General features: G+C 40.7%; 1 non-coding gene and 1 pseudogene across 1 annotated transcript; one reads left to right on the top strand and one right to left on the bottom strand.

Annotated features, from left to right (window-relative positions):
* Positions 1–1266: 1266 nt before the first annotated feature.
* LOC148553759 (uncharacterized) lies at positions 1267–2451 on the top strand (annotated as a pseudogene).
* A 5574-nt stretch (positions 2452–8025) lies between these two features.
* Positions 8026–8133, bottom strand: LOC148553758 (small nucleolar RNA R71). Its single transcript, XR_015893497.1, has one exon. It is a non-coding gene; the product is annotated as a small nucleolar RNA R71 (small nucleolar RNA).
* Positions 8134–16995: the final 8862 nt, after the last annotated feature.

Raw genomic sequence — 16995 nt, 5'->3', positions numbered from 1 at the left:
TTTATTTATTCTAACGCTTTTATTCGTATCTGACTTATGTTACCAATTTGGCTCATGAGCTCTTTATGTTTAGATTGATTTTCTTTTATTAATACAATTGAGGTATTTCAGATTTATCTTTAGCTTTTTTATATTCTTGGCTTTAATTGATTAATTGGAGACTCTTGAGTTATCAAACTCATCGTGATTGATAATTGTTATTTTTGCTAATTGAATTGAATTCCACTAACTCTAGTCCTTTCTTAGAAATTTACTAGGACTTGAGGATCAAACTAATTAGTCCACTTGACTTTCCTTTTCTTTAGTAAAGGTTAACTAAGTGCGATTAGAACTCAATTCTCATCACCATCGATAAGGATAGCTAGGATAGGACTTCCAAATTTTCGTACCTTGCCAAGAGTTTTATTAGATATTAATTTATTAATTCCTGCAATTTATTTTCCGTGTTCAAATCTTTTAAAACCCAAAATTCTACCTTTTCCATAGCTAATAATAAATCATACTTCCCTGCAATTCCTTGAGAAGACGACCCGAGATTTGAATACTTCGGTTTATAAATTTTATTGGGTTTGTTACTTGTGACAACTAAAATGTTTGTAAGAAAGGAATTCTTGTCGGTCTAGAAGCTATACTTACAACACGAATTTATTTGAAAAAATTCTAGATCGCGTGAGAGTTTCGTTCTTCAAAATGGCACCGTTGCCGAGGAATTGCAAACGTGTGCCTTATTATTGGTTATTGTAAACATTTCTCTTTTGCTTGTTTATTTGTTTCTGTTTTCATTTTTAATTCTTATTAGCTACCATGAATTCTCACCTCTCTCGCTTTGAGTTTGGTTCTAATATTGTTGAAAGGAATGAAAGCTATAGCAGGAACATGCATAAAGGTCAGAGCAATCAAGGATGGATGGAGCCATGAGGACTTGATCAACCCTTTAGGCAACAACACCCTCCACGGTATCACAGACGATGACCATTATACAATGCATGCCAAGGCAATAGATACGGTGGATCCCTTTGTAATTACCAAGTTCCACCCTGTGCTTATGAATCACCCTCTCAACATAGCTTTGAACCACCACACTCACAAGTTCCTTTTCACCATTCACCACCATATGACCCTTATCCACCACAATTCCAATCTAATTACTCCCAAGAACCACCACCGCAACATTTACCATCCCCATATCCTTATCAAGAAGAACCACCTCTGTATTATGAGCCCTCTCTCCCAACCAATAAACCCTCATATCCACCCCAATCTCCAATGGATGACAAACTTCGTGTTCTTCTTCAAGGGCAAGCGAAGATGCAAAGGGACGTGCTGGAACTCACTACTGCCTTAACCGAGGTGATAAATAAATTAGCTTCCCAACATCTGAGCACTCAGAGTACTCCCATGACTACATGTGGAGAATCAAAAGAAGAGCGTAGCATGAAGGAGGCACTAGAAACTTTGGTGGACAATGAGGAGTATGGCTTTGTATTGGAACAAGTGGAGGAAGCCATAATAGTTGTAGAGGAAGAAGTGGTTGAAGATTTAGGAGATGCTGAACCTCCATGGTAATCGAGAACTGTAAAGGATTCCGCCGAGAAGTTCGAATTTGATGCCAAGGAGGATATTGCACAACCTCCAAAGCATATACCTTGTGAAAAATTGGACGGAACAAACCAAGAAATTGATTCCTTAGGCAGTGATGATCATGAATCAACCTCTCCTAGTCATGAACTTGCATCTGTAACTGAACTCCATGAGCCTGAAGAACCTTATCCAAGTGAATACGAAGATGATGTCGAAGTAGATTTCTCTCAATCTCCAACTTATGACTTGAGTGCCGAGGAAGACATAGAAGGCTTTGATCAAGACGCAGTTGCAGTTGAAGAATTTTGCAAAGAAGTGGAGGAATTCACAGAAGAATACAAGGGAGTAAAGCTTACAGAACCACTGGAAACACCTATCCCAAGGCCATTACCACCTAATACAAGCTTCAAGTGGGTACAATCCTTAATCTTTGTCTTTACTTTTCCACTAGAATATGGTTTGCTTGAAACAGATGGCCAGCTTAGAGCTCTCTGCAGCTTTAAGAGTAAGAGGAAAATGGCTCGTACTCAGAGCTGGTGTGCAAGATTCAATAGGGTTCCACGCTTCAATTCGAAGTGCACGGATTGGTATCAAGTTCAATTGAATGGGTCTCAAAAGGCGTTTGGTCATCTTGGTGAGAATACAATTTCTAAACCGCCCGGATGGAAGAATATAGATCAAGACAAAGGCAGATTTAAAAGCAAAGTTTGGGATCCTGGAATCTATTCTGATTTTCGTCACCCCGGGAGCCTGAGAATCTGTTTGAAGCTGCTCAAAAGCTTTACATGCCTAGTTTGGGACCCCGGAGGCTGTTGGCATTCCAAACATTGGTGGAGATTTCTGGATGAATTTAAGCACAAGCCACCATAACAAGAAGCTCATCAAATGTCCAACTTAAGGACTTTAACTAAAAGTACTAGGTGGGAGACAACCCACCATGGTATGATCGTTCCTGTTTTAATTTTATTTCGTTTTGTTTGTTTTTATATTGTTTTATTCTCATTGAACCTGGATATTATCCGTAGCATTTACATTAGCATTGCATACTGCATAATTGCATAATTGCATAAAAAAAAGAGATCACCCCACGTGAGCGCGCAGGCCACGCGTGGGCGTGAGATGGAAATCGGCGTAAAGATCCAACGCCCAGAAAGCTGGGATGGAATCGTGCGGCTGGTGTGCATTTAGCACAAAACAGCCCACGTGTTCACGTCCCTGACGCGAACGCGTCACTTGCAAAACACTCATCCCACGCGAAAGTGTGAGCGACGCGTCCGCGTCGCGTGGATGTTATGGCCCCCTAAATGGAGACAGAGAGTTGCGCTGAAACGACGCTGGAAGTGTGCGTCTAGCACAATTTTCAGCGACACGGTCGCGTGCCTCACGCGTCCGCATCACCCATCTTTTACCCAACCCCCACGATTGCGTCAATCACGCGACCGCGTCGAACCTATTTCACCCTAGTCATGCGATCGCGTGCTCTACGCGTTCGCATGGATTCAAAAATACTAACCCCCTTCACGCGAAACCCTATCCGTTGCGCCCCCAAACCACCCCCCCTTCTTCTTCTCTTCTCTGCAAACCCCTCCCTCCTCTGCCACCCAACCACCACCACTCCGACCACCGCACCGCCAAGCCACCACCGCACCCCACCACCGAAACCCACCCTCTCTCCTTATCTTCTTTCTCTTTTTCCTCCACCACTCTCTTCCACCCTTCTCACCCACCGCCGCCCTCTTCCACCACTGCCCCCCCACCGCGGCCATCCTCAGACCGCCGTCTCCCACCACCACAGCCCCCACGACCCTCGCCCCCTCCTTCATTCCTCTCCCACCTCCTCCAACCCAAACCCCAACCTTCACCCCGCCCTTGCTCCACCACCGCGCTGCCATGCTCTCTCCCAGCGCCGCTGCGTCTCCACCACCATCTCTCTACCCTCACCTCTGTTTATACACATACCAGGTTCCGCTGAACACCGATTTCTCTATCTTCCGTAGTTAGTTGCATATTTTCAGATTCTGTTCAATTTTGGATAATTAGAGATGCATGTTTGTAGTGGATTCTAGGTGGTTAGGTAGCTAGGATGTGGTTAGTAGATTTAGGCCTGATAATTGCGCCGTTCTTGTTACTTGTTTTCCCTATTCTACAATTTTGATCTGGCTATGATGTTAATACTGTTCATATGCTATTCCTTAATGTTTCATGCTGCTATTAGCCTGTTCTTTACTGTTCCTACTATTTATGACTCTTTGCAGCATTTCTTTTTATCTCATATGAACTGTTTTTCTTGCTGTTTATCACTCGGGAACATCCAATTTTAGCCGGAATGCTGCCCAATTTTTTGCAAATTGTTTTCATGTATTGAGTTTGGAAACTTATTATTTTGCCTTACTTGGCTACAACTGATGAGCGGATAATTTATACGCTTTTTGGCATTGTTTTTAGTATGTTTTTAGTAGGATCTAGTTACTTTTAGGGATGTTTTCATTAGTTTTTATGTTAAATTCACATTTCTGGACTTTACTATGAGTTTGTGTGTTTTTCTGTGATTTCAGGTATTTTCTGGCTGAAATTGAGGGACTTGAGCAAAAATCAGATTCAGAGGTTGAAGAAGGACTGCTGATGCTGTTGGATTTTGACCTCCCTGCACTCAAAATGGATTTTCTGGAGCTACAGAACTCAAAATGGTGCGCTTCCAATTGCGTTAGAAAGTAGACATCCAGGAATTTCCAGCAATGTATAATAGTCCATACGTTTCTAAAGTTTAGATGACGCAAATTGGCATTCAACGCCAGCTCTCTGCCCAATTCTGGCGTCCAGCGCCAGAAACAAGTTGCAAAGTGGAGTTCAACGCCCAAACTGGCACCAAAACTGGCGTTCAACTCCAGGAATGACCTCTACACGTGTAACACTCAAGCTCAGCCCAAGCACACACCAAGTGGGCCCCGGAAGTGGATTTATGCATCAATTACTTACTTCTGTAAACCCTAGTAGCTAGTTTATTATAAATAGGACTTTTTACTATTGTACTAGACATCTTTGAATCTTTGGAATCATCTTTGGATGCCTGGTTCTTAGATCAGAGGGGCTGGCCATTCGGCCATGCCTGGACCTTTCACTTATGTATTTTCAACGGTAGAGTTTCTGCACTCCATAGATTAAGGTGTGGAGCTCTGCTGTTCCTCAAAGATTAATGCAAAGTACTACTGTTTTCTATTCAATTCATCTTATTTCGCTTCTAAGATATTCATTCGCACTTCAACCTGAATGTGATGAACGTGACAATATCATCATTCCCTATGAACGCGTGCCTGACAACCACTTCCGTTCTACATTAGATTGAATGAGTATCTCTTAGATCTCTTAATCAGAATCTTCGTGGTGTAAGCTAGAATGATGGCGGCATTCAAGAGAATCCGGAAAGTCTAAACCTTGTCTGTGGTATTCCGAGTAGGATTCAATGATTGAATGACTGTGACGAGCTTCAAACTCACGAGTACTGGGCGTAGTGACAGACGCAAAAGGAGGGTGAATCCTATTCCAGCATGATCGGGAACCTCAGATGATTAGCCGTGCCGTGACAGGGCATCTTGGACCATTTTCACAAGAGGAGGGGATGTAGCCACTGACAACGGTGATGCCCTTGCATAAAGCCAGCCATGGAAAGGAGTAAGACTGATTGGATGAAGACAGCAGGAAAGCAGAGGTTCAGAGGAACGAAAGCATCTCTATGCGCTTATCTGAAATTCTCACCAATGATTTACATAAGTATTTCTATCCCTATTTTATTAATTATTTTCGAAAACCACATTACTATTTTATATCCGCCTGACTGAGATTTACAAGGTGACTATAGCTTGCTTCATACCAACAATCTCCGTGGGATTCGACCCTTACTCACGTAAGGTATTACTTGGACGACCCAGTGCACTTGCTGGTTAGTTGTGCGAAGTTGTGAACCATGGTATTGGCATCATGTTTTAGGCGCCATTGCCAGGGAAAGAAAGAGCAATGAATTTTACATAATCAAAGTGTAATCACAATTTCGTCCACCAAGTTTTTGGCGCCGTTGTCGGGGATTGTTCGAGTTTGGACAACTGACGGTTCATCTTGTTGCTCAGATTAGGTAATTTTCTTTTTGTTTTATTTTCAAAAATTTTTCAAAAATCTTTCAAAAATTTCTCATAAGTTTTCGAAAAAAAAATATATTTTAAAATAAAATGTTTTCAAAAAAATTATTTTTCTTCAGAATTTTTAAGAATGAATTCTAGTGTTTCATAAAAGCATGTTGAAGCCTGGTTGGCTGTAAAGCCACGACTGTAGGGCATGTTAGGCGTGTCATGTCTGAGTACATGCTAAAGCTTGGCTGGCTATTAAGCCATGCCTTACCCTTTGATTGGAGCTTTAGACTAAAGAGCATAAGATTCCTGGAATTCATATTAAAAATTTTGGAATCCTTATTTTTCTTTTTCAAAATGATTTTCGAAAAAATTAAAAGAAAATACAAAAAAATTCATAAAATCAAAAAAATCAAAAATATTTTTGTGTTTCTTGTTTGAGTCTTGAGTCATGTTATAAGTTTGGTGTCAATTGCATGTGCATCTTGCATTTTTCGAAAATAATCATGCATTCATAGTGTTCTTCATGATCTTCAAGTTGTTCTTGGTAAGTCTTCTTGTTTGATCTTTGCATTTGCATGTTTTGTGTCTTTTCTTGTTTTTCATATGCATTCTTGAATTCTTAGTGTCTAAGCATTAAAGAATTCTAAGTTTGGTGTCTTGCATGTTTTCTTTGCATTAAAAATTTTTCAAAAATATGTTCTTGATGTTCATCATAATCTTCATAGTGTTCTTGGTGTTCATCTTGACATTCATAGCATTCTTGCATGCATCACATGTTTTGATCCATAACTTTCATGCATTGCATCATTTTTCTTGTTTTTCTCTCTCTCATCATAAAAATTCAAAAATAAAAAAATATCTTTCCCTTTTTCTCTCTTAAAATTTCGAAAATTAGATTTGAATCATTTGACTTTTTCAAAAAATTTTAAAATCTAGTTGTTTTTATGAGTCAAATCAAATTTTCAATTTAAAAATCTTATCTTTTTCAAAATCTTTTTCAAAAATCAAATCTTTTTCATTTTTTTTAGTTATTTTCGAAATTATAAAAATATTTTTCAAAAATATTTTTTCTTAATTTTATCTCATAATTTTCGAAAATAACATCATCAATTAATGTTTTGATTCAAAAATTTCAATTTTGTTACTTGCTTGTTAAGAAAGATTCAAACTTTGAGTTCTAGAATCATATCTTGTGATTTCTTGTGAATCAAGTCATTAATTATGATTTTAAAAATCAAATCTTTTTCAAAACTAATTTCAATCATATCTTTTCAAAAATATCTTCTTATCTTATCTTTTTCAAAAAAATTTGATTCTCAAAATATCTTTTCTAACTTCCTAACTTTTTATCTTTTCAAAATTGATTTTCAAATTTATTTCAACTAACTAACTAACTTTTTGTTTGTTTCCTACCTTTTTCAAAACTACCTAACTAACTCTCTCTCTCTAATTTTCGAAAAAATCTTCCCTCTTTTTCAAAATTTCTTTTTAATTAGACTAATTATTTTATTTTTATTTTGAATTTTCGAAAAAAAAACTACTAACCTTTTTCAAAAACTATTTTCGAAAATCACTAACTCTTTTTCAAAAATTATTTTCGAAAATTCTCTCCTCCTCTCATCCCCTTCTATTTATTTATTCATCTACTAACACTTCTCTTCATCTCACATCTCTGCTCCTATCATCACCTTTGTGTTTGGATTCTTCATTCTTCTTCACCCCTATTCCTTTTCTTCTTCTACTAACAATAAGGAACCTCTTTACTGTGACATAGAGGATTCCTCTTCTTCTTTTTTTCTCTTCTCTTTCTTATGAACAGGGACAAAGAAAAAGGCATTCTTGTTGAAGCTGATCCAGAACCTGAAAGGACTCTGAAGAGGAAACTAAGAGAAGCTAAATTACAACAATCCAGAGACAACCTTATTGAAAATTTCGAACAAGTAAAGGAGATGGCAGCCGAACCCAACAACAATAATGCAAGGAGAATGCTTGGTGACTTTACTGCACCTAATTCCAATTTACATTTGGAGCAAACAATTTTGAGCTGAAACCTCAGCTAGTTTCTCTGATGCAGCAGAACTGCAAGTTTCATGGACTTCCATCTGAAGATCCTTTTCAGTTCTTAACTGAATTCTTGCAGATCTGTGATACTGTTAAGACTAATGGAGTAGATCTTGAAGTCTACAGGCTCATGCTTTTCCCTTTTGCTGTAAGAGACAGAGCTAGAGTGTGGTTGGACTCTCAACCCAAAGACAGCCTGAACTCTTGGGATAAGCTGGTCACGGCTTTCTTAGCCAAGTTCTTTCCTCCTCAAAAGCTGAGTAAGCTTAGAGTGGATGTTCAGACCTTCAGACAGAAGGAAGGTGAATCCCTCTATGAAGCTTGGGAAAGATACAAACAATTGACCAAAAAGTGTCCTTCTGACATGCTTTCAGAATGGACCATCCTGGACATATTCTATGATGGTTTATCTGAGCTATCAAAGATGTCATTGGATACTTCTGCAGGTGGATCCATTCACCTAAAGAAAATGCCTGCAGAAGCTCAAGAACTCATTGACATGGTTGCTAATAACCAGTTCATGTACACTTCTGAGAGGAATCCTGTGAGTAATGGGACGCCTATGAGGAAGGGAGTTCTTGAAGTTGATACTCTGAATGCCATATTGGCTCAGAACAAAATATTGACTCAGCAAGTCAATATGATTTCTCAGAGTCTGAATGGAATGCAAGCTGCATCCAACAGTACTCAAGAGGCTTCTTATGCAGAAGAAGCTTATGATCCTGAAAACCCTGCAATAGCAGAGGTGAATTACTTAGGTGAACCTTATGGAAACACCTATAACCCATCATAGAGAAATCATCCAAATCTCTCATGGAAGGATCAAAGGCCTCAACAAGGCTTTAATAATGGTGGAAGAAACAGGTTTAGCAATAGCAAGCCTTTTCCATCATCCACTCAGCAACAGACAGAGAATTCTGAGCAGAATTCATCTAGCTTAGCAAATTTAGTCTCTGATCTATCTAAGGCCACTGTGAGTTTCATGAATGAAACAAGGTCTTCCATTAGAAATTTGGAAGCACAAGTGGGCCAGCTGAGTAAAAGGATCACTGAAATCCCTCCTAGTACTCTCCCAAGCAATACAGAAGAAAATCCAAAAGGAGAGTGCAAGGCCATTGACATAAGCACCATGGCCGAACCTGTAAGGGAAGGAGAGGACGTGAATCCCAAGGAGGAAGACCTCCTGGGACGTCCAGTGATCAATAAGGAGCTTCCCTCTGAGGAACCTAAGGAATCTGAGACTCATCTAGAGACATAGAGATTCCATTGAACCTCCTTATGCAATTCATGAGCTCTGATGAGTATTCCTCTTCTGAAGAGAATGAGGATGTTACTGAAGAGCAAGCTGCCAAGTTCCTTGGTGCAATCATGAAGCTAAATGCCAAATTATTTGGCATTGATACTTGGGAAGATGAACCTCCCTTGTTCACCAATGAACTAAGTGATCTGGATCAACTGACATTGCTTCAGAAGAGACAGGATCCTGGAAAGTTCATAATACCTTGTACTATAGGCACCATGATCTTTAAGGCTCTGTGTGACCTTGGTTCAGGGATAAACCTCATGCCTCTCTCTGTAATAGAGAAACTGGGAATCTATGGGGTACAAGCTGCTAAAATCTCATTAGAGATGGCAGACAATTCAAGAAAACAGGCTTATGGACAAGTAGAGGACGTGTTAGTAAAGGTTGAAGGCCTTTACATCCCTGCTAATTTTATAGTCCTGGATACTGGAAAGGAAGAGGATGAATCCATCATCCTAGGAAGACCTTTCCCTAGCCACAGCAAGAGATGTGATTGATGTGGACAGAGGAGAATTGATCATTCAATTAAATGAGGACAACCTTGTGTTTACAACTCAAGGATCTCTCTCTGCATCCATGGAGAGGAAGCAGAAAAAGCTTCTCTCAAAGCAGAGTCAAACAAAGCCCCCACAGTCAAACTCTAAGTTTGGTGTTGGGAGGCCACAACCAAACTCTAAGTTTGGTGTCAAACCCCCATATCCAAACTCTAAGTTTGGTGTTGGGAGGTCTCAACAAAGCTCTGCACATCTGTGAGGCTCCATGAGAGCCCACTGTCAAGCTATTGACATTAAAGAAGCGCTTGTTGGGAGGCAACCCAATGTTTATTTATCTAATTTTAATTTTGTTTTTCATGTTTTCTTAGGTTCATGATCATGTGGAGTCACAAAATAAATATAAAAATTGAAAACGGAATCAAAAACAGCAGAAGAAAAATCACACCCTGGAGGAAGACCTTACTGGCGTTTAAACGCCAGTAAGAAGCATATTTTGGGCGTTCAACGCCAGAACAGAGCATGGTTCTGGCGCTGAACGCCAGCAATGGGCAGCATCTGGGCGTTTGAACGCCAGAATTGCACCCTGGAGGAGAGCTGGCGCTGAACGCCCAAAACAAGCATGGTTCTGGCGTTCAACGCCAGAAATAGGCTACAAATGGGCGTTCAACGCCCAGAACAAGCACCAATCTGGTGCTGAACACCCAGAGTTGTGTGCAAGGGCATTTTACATGCCTAATTTGGTGCAAGGTTGTAAATCCTTGAACACCTCAGGATCTGTGGACCCCACAGGATCCCCACCTACCTCCACTCACTTCTTCTCACCCCTCTTTCACACAATCCCATAAACACTCTTCCCCAAAACCCTTTACCAATCACCTCAATCTCTCTTCCCCATCACCTCTTCCCCACTCACATCGATCTCTCTTCCCCATAAACCTACCTCATAAACTCCACCTACCTTGAAAATTCAAAATCAATTTCCCACCCAAACCCACCCTAAATGGCCGAACCTTTACCCCCCTCCATCCCTATATATAACCCTCCATTCTTCCTCATTTTCACACAACACAACCCTCTCTTCTCTTCTTGGCCGAAACACAACCCCCTCTCCCTCTCCTCCATTTCTTCTTCTTCTTCATCTATTCTTTCTTCTCTTGCTCGAGGGCGAGCAAACTTCTAAGTTTGGTGTGGTAAAAGCATAAGATTTTTGTTTTTCCATTACCATTGATGGCACCTAAGACCGAAGAATCCTCTAGAAAAGGAAAAAGGAAGATAAAAGCTTCCACCTCCGAGTCATGGGAGATGAAAATGTTCATCTCCAAAGCCCATCAAGACCACTTCTATGATGTTGTGGCCAAGAAGAAGGTGATCCCCGAGGTCCCTTTCAAACTCAAAAGAAATGAGTATCCGGAGATCCGACATGAAATTCAAAGAAGAGGTTGGGAAGTTCTAACAAACCCTATCCAACAAGTCAGCATCCTAATGGTTCAAGAGTTCTATGCTAATGCATGGATCACTAGGAACCATGATCAAAGTAAGAACCCGAACCCAAAGAATTATCTCACCATGGTTCGGGGGAAATACTTAGATTTTAGTCCGGAAAATGTGAGGTTGGCGTTCAACTTGCCAAACATGGAAGAGAACGCACGCCCCTACACAAGGAGAGTCAACTTTGATCAAAGGTTGGACCAAGTCCTCATGGACATATGTGTAGAAGGAGCTCAATGGAAGATTGACTCCAAAGGCAAGCCGGTTCAACTAAGAAGATTGGACCTCAAGCCTGTGGCTAGAGGATGGTTGGAATTCATCCAATGTCCCATCATCCCCACTAGCAATCGATCTGAAGTTACTGTGGATCGGGCCATCATGATTCATAGCATCATGATTGGAGAGGAAATAGAAGTTCATGAAGTCATCTCTAATGAACTCTACAAAATAGCCGAAAAGTCATCCCCCATGGCAAGGCTAGCTTTTCCTCATCTTATTTGCCATCTATGTTACTCAGCTGGAGCTTTCATAGAAGGAGACATTCCTATTAAGGAAGAGAAGCCCATCACTAAGAAAAAGATGGAGCAAGCAAGAGAGCCCATTCATGGAGCTCAAGAGGCGTATGAAGCTCATCACCATGAGATCCCGGAGATGCCTCAAATGCATTTTCCTCCACAAAACTATTGGGAGCAAATCAACACCTCCCTAGGAGAATTGAGTTCCAATATGGGACAACTAAGGGTGGAACATCAAGAGCACTCCATCATCCTTCATGAAATAAGAGAAGATCAAAAAGCAATGAAGGAGGAGCAACAAAGACAAGGAAGAGACATAGAAGAGCTCAAGGACATCATTGGTTCCTCAAGAAGGAAACGTCACCATCACTAAGGTGGACTCATTCCTTGTTCTTACTTTCTCTGTTTTTCGTTTTCTATGTTAAGTGCTTATCCATGTTTGTGTCTTCATCACATGATCATTAGTAGTTAGTAACTATGTCTTAAAGTTATGAAGGCCCTATGAATCCATCACCTCTCTTAAATAAAAACTGTTTTAATTCAAAAGAACAAGAAGTACATGAGTTTCGAATTATCCTTGAACTTAGTTTAATTATATTGATGTGGTGACAATGCTTCTTTTTTTCTGAATGAATGCTTGAACAGTGCATATATCTTTTGAAGTTGTTGTTTAAGAATGTTAAATATGTTGGCTCTTGAAAGAATGATGACAAGGAGACATGTTATTTGATAATCTGAAAAATTATAAAAATGATTCTTGAAGCAAGAAAAAGCAGCAAAGAACAAAGCTTGCAGAAAAAAAAGGGGGGGGGGGGCGAAAAAAAAATAGAAAGAAAGAGACAAAGCAAGCAGAAAAAGCCAAAAGCTCTTAAAACCAAGAGGCAAGAGCAAAAAGCCAATAACCCTTAAAACCAAAAGGCAAGGGCAAATAAAGAGGATCCCAAGGCTTTGAGCATTAGTGGATAGGAGGGCCTACAGGAATAAAATCCTGGTCTAAGCGGCTAAACCAAGTTGTCCCTAACCATGTGCTTGTGGCGTGTAGGTGTCAAGTGAAAACTTGAGACTGAGCGGTTAAAGTCAAGGTCCAAAGCAAAAAAAAAGAGTGTGCTTAAGAACCCTGGACACCTCTAAATGGGGACTTTAGCAAAGCTGAGTCACAATCTGAGAAGGTTCACCCAATTACGTGTCTGTGGCATTTATGTATCTAGTGGTAATACTGGAAAACAAAGTGCTTAGGGCCACGGCCAAGACTCATAAAGAAGCTGTGTTCAAGAATCATCATACTGAACTAGGAGAGTCAATAACACTATCTGAACTCTGAGTTCCTATAGAAGCCAATCATTCTGAACTTCAATGGATAGAGTGAGATGCCAAAACTATTCAAGAGGCAAAAAGCTATAAGTCCCGCTCATCTGATTGAAGCTATGTTTCATTGATAGTTTGGAATTTATAGTATATTCTCTTCTTTTTTATCCTATTTGATTTTCAGTTGCTTGGGGACAAGCAACAATTTAAGTTTGGTGTTGTGATGAGCGGATAATTTATATGCTTTTTGGCATTGTTTGTAGTATGTTTTTAGTAGGATCTAGTTACTTTTAGGGATGTTTTCATTAGTTTTTATGTTAAATTCACATTTTTGGACTTTACTATGAGTTTGTGTGTTTTTCTATGATTTCAGGTATTTTCTGGCTGAAATTGAGGGACTTGAGCAAAAATCAGATTCAAAGGTTGAAGAAGGACTGCTGATGATGTTGGATTCTGACCTCCCTGCACTCAAAATGGATTTTCTGGAGCTACAGAACTCAAAATGGTGCGCTTCCAATTGCGTTGGAAAGTAGACATCCAGGGATTTCCAGAAATGTATAATAGTCCATACGTTTCTAAAGTTTAGATGACGCAAACTGGCGTTCAACGCCAGCTCTCTGCCAAATTCTGGCGTCCAGCGCCAGAAACAAGTTGCAAAGTGGAGTTCAACGCCCAAACTGGCACCAAAACTGGCGTTCAACTCCAGGAATGACCTCTACACGTGTAACACTCAAGCTCAGCCCAAGCACACACCAAGTGGGCCCCGGAAGTGGATTTATGCATCAATTACTTACTTTTGTAAACCCTAGTAGCTAGTTTATTATAAATAGGACTTTTTACTATTGTACTAGACATCTTTGAATCTTTGGAATCATCTTTGGACGCCTGGTTCTTAGATCAGAGGGGCTGGCCATTCGGCCATGCCTGGACCTTTCACTTATGTATTGTCAACGGTAGAGTTTCTGCACTCCATAGATTAAGGTGTGGAGCTCTGCTGTTCCTCAAAGATTAATGCAAAGTACTACTGTTTTCTATTCAATTCATCTTATTTCGCTTCTAAGATATTCATTCGCACTTCAACCTGAATGTGATGAACGTGACAATCATCATCATTCCCTATGAACGCGTGCCTAACAACCACTTCCGTTCTACATTAGATTGAATGAGTATCTCTTAGATCTCTTAATCGGAATCTTCGTGGTGTAAGCTAGAATGATGGCGGCATTCAAGAGAATCCGGAAAGTCTAAACCTTGTCTGTGGTATTCCGAGTAGGATTCAATGATTGAATGACTGTGACGAGCTTCAAACTCGCGAGTGCTGGGCGTAGTGACAGACGCAAAAGGAGGGTGAATCCTATTCCAGCATGATCGGGAACCTCAGATGATTAGCCGTGCCGTGACAGGGCATCTTAGACCATTTTCACAAGAGGAGGGGATGTAGCCACTAACAACGGTGATGCCCTTGCATAAAGCCAGCCATGGAAAGGAGTAAGACTGATTGGATGAAGACAGCAGGAAAGCAGAGGTTCAGAGGAACGAAAGCATCTCTATGCGCTTATCTGAAATTCTCACCAATGATTTACATAAGTATTTCTATCCCTATTTTATTAATTATTTTCGAAAACCCCATTACTATTTTCTATCCGCATGACTGAGATTTACAAGGTGACCATAGCTTGCTTCATACCAACAATCTCCGTGGGATTCGACCCTTACTCACATAAGGTATTACTTGGACGACCCAGTGCACTTGCTGGTTAGTTGTGCGAAGTTGTGAACCATGGTATTGGCATCATGTTTTTGGCGCCATTGCCAGGGAAAGAAAGAGCAATGAATTTTACATAATCAAAGTGTAATCACAATTTCGTCCACCAACAACCAAACCAATTCATGACTGCCCGGGCTAGCATTCTTATTCCTTTTGATCCCCTAGTTAATAACTTGCACTATTGATGATTTCATGTTAGTTTTGCACCTTTTCTATCCTTCTGAATTATCATCAATACACTGAAATTTTTGCTCGAATATGAGTTGATTATTCTTTAAATTTGTGAATTTATTGTTATCTAGGAAACATTTATCATGCCACTCACTTTAACTTTCTTTTACTAACTCACGGTTTTCACTTTCTACCTTCCTTTTCACCTATTGACCACTTTTGACTTTCTAACTTCTTTTTTTTTTGCTTTAAACCTGACTACTTCAACTTTCTAACTCAGGGCATGATCATTGTTTTTCTTATTTAACTTGAATTCCGCTTATCATATATTTTGGATTGCATTTTTTCTTTTCAGACTTTTTCACTCGTATACAATCCAAATTGCACATATTTTTCCACTCATTTCTTGCTTCTCTTACTATTTTGCCATTATGTGCTTATATTGCTATTATCCTATTTGCCTACTTGTTTTCTTGCTTTTGCTCTTCAATTATATCCTGAAATTTCTGCGTTTCAGGATGTCTGACCCTCAGCGCAAAGGAAAGGGCAAAGCAACCACTAGCAAAAGGAAAAGAGGTGAATCCTCTATGACCATCCTGGATATTTTGCATGATGACTCCTGGCGGGAAAAGCACTTTACCCCGTAGGAGAAGGCTGACCAGCTCCTCACTGCCACAGATCTAGTTAAATTTGCAAACAGATACTGTGAGCTAAAGTATCCAATGTTTGCCACTTCCAGGAACCTGTACCTGGAAAAAACTCTAAAAATTCCAGAAGAACTACAATAGTACACCTCCAAACAGATAAACAGAGAGGCTGGTTCTTTTAGGAAAGAAACTTGACAGAGGTCAATGCTTCCTGGGTCAGAGAATTTTACTGTAACTATTTCAAGACTTTCCTGGATGCAGTGCAACTCAGAGGGAAACAGATTTTGGTCACTGAGAAAGCTATTGAGGACATCCTCCACCTTCAGCCTAAGTCAGATCAGCCTGACGGTTACCAAAAAGGCTGAAGAGGATATGCGATTTATGAGATTTGACTGGGATGCTGTCAAGAAGAGAATAGCCCTTGATCCTACTGTCCCATGGGTCATGGGGAAGAACACAGTGATACCTAAGGGAATCAAGCTGATTTACCTGAATGATGAGGCTCGGCTCTGGCACCAAATTCTGAGCAACTATATGATGCCGAGCACTCATGAGACAGAGCTGCCCGCTGCTATGATCACCCTCATCTGGTGCGTGATGGAGGGTAAGGACCTGTATCTGCCACGTTTCATCCGGTACTATATAGCCAGGGTCCATGTCAAAGGCACTCTCCCTTTCCCTTATCTGATCACCCAGCTAGGCCGTCGAGCTGACGTTCCTTGGGAGCTGGCTGATGCGAAGCCGACTGCTGAAGACTGCAAGAAGATCATTTCTCACAGCAAGAAGTTTCAGGCTTTAGGCTACAGACCCCCATTCCTCACCGCTTCTGGTGAGGCAGCCACATCTTCAGCTGCCCCTTCTGCCTCCCCTGCTGCACCAGCCTCATCCACTGCACATCCACCTGCTCCTGAGCCCATTTATCATTTGGTGCATCGACTCTTCGCCCGCCTAGATCGTATGGAGCGTCGCAATAAGTGGTGCTATGAGCACCTTAAGTTGATGATCTGATCCGGCAGCGACATCCCCTCCGAGCCTGACACCCCTTCTGATACATCTAAGGTGGAGGCGGATGATCATGAGGAGGAGACACATGCCCAGGCTGAGCAGGCAGGACCAGAGCAGGCTACGCCACAGCATGAGGAGCCACACCAGATCCAGGCCGCAGACCCGAAGATTCCTCTACAGTCAGCGCCTCCACTGCAGTAGACCGATCCTCCTACACTTATCCAGCCTGCAGATATTTAGCCTACCACAGAGACACCAGCAGCACATCCTTCCGGTGATGACGCTTCTTCACACCCAGTTTGAGTGAGGATCGAGGACGATGCTATATTTTAAGTGTGGGGAGGTCGCCATCCCTGGCTTATCTTTTTGGTGAACCACTACAGACTCTTCTATCTTATTTTGTTTATTTTTCTGTATTTTTATTTTTATTTTTATTTTTCAGTACTTGCACATTGTTCTTTTGCTGTATTTTTACTTTATTTCCGCATTTTGCACTTTAGTTTATATCTTAAACATTTAGTTTAGTTTGCAATTCT

This window comes from Arachis ipaensis, chromosome B7 (assembly GCF_059453495.1).
Source record: "Arachis ipaensis isolate K30076 ecotype BB chromosome B7, ASM5945349v1, whole genome shotgun sequence".
Lineage (NCBI taxonomy): Eukaryota > Viridiplantae > Streptophyta > Magnoliopsida > Fabales > Fabaceae > Arachis > Arachis ipaensis.
This window is presented reverse-complemented; position numbering and strand designations above follow the sequence as displayed.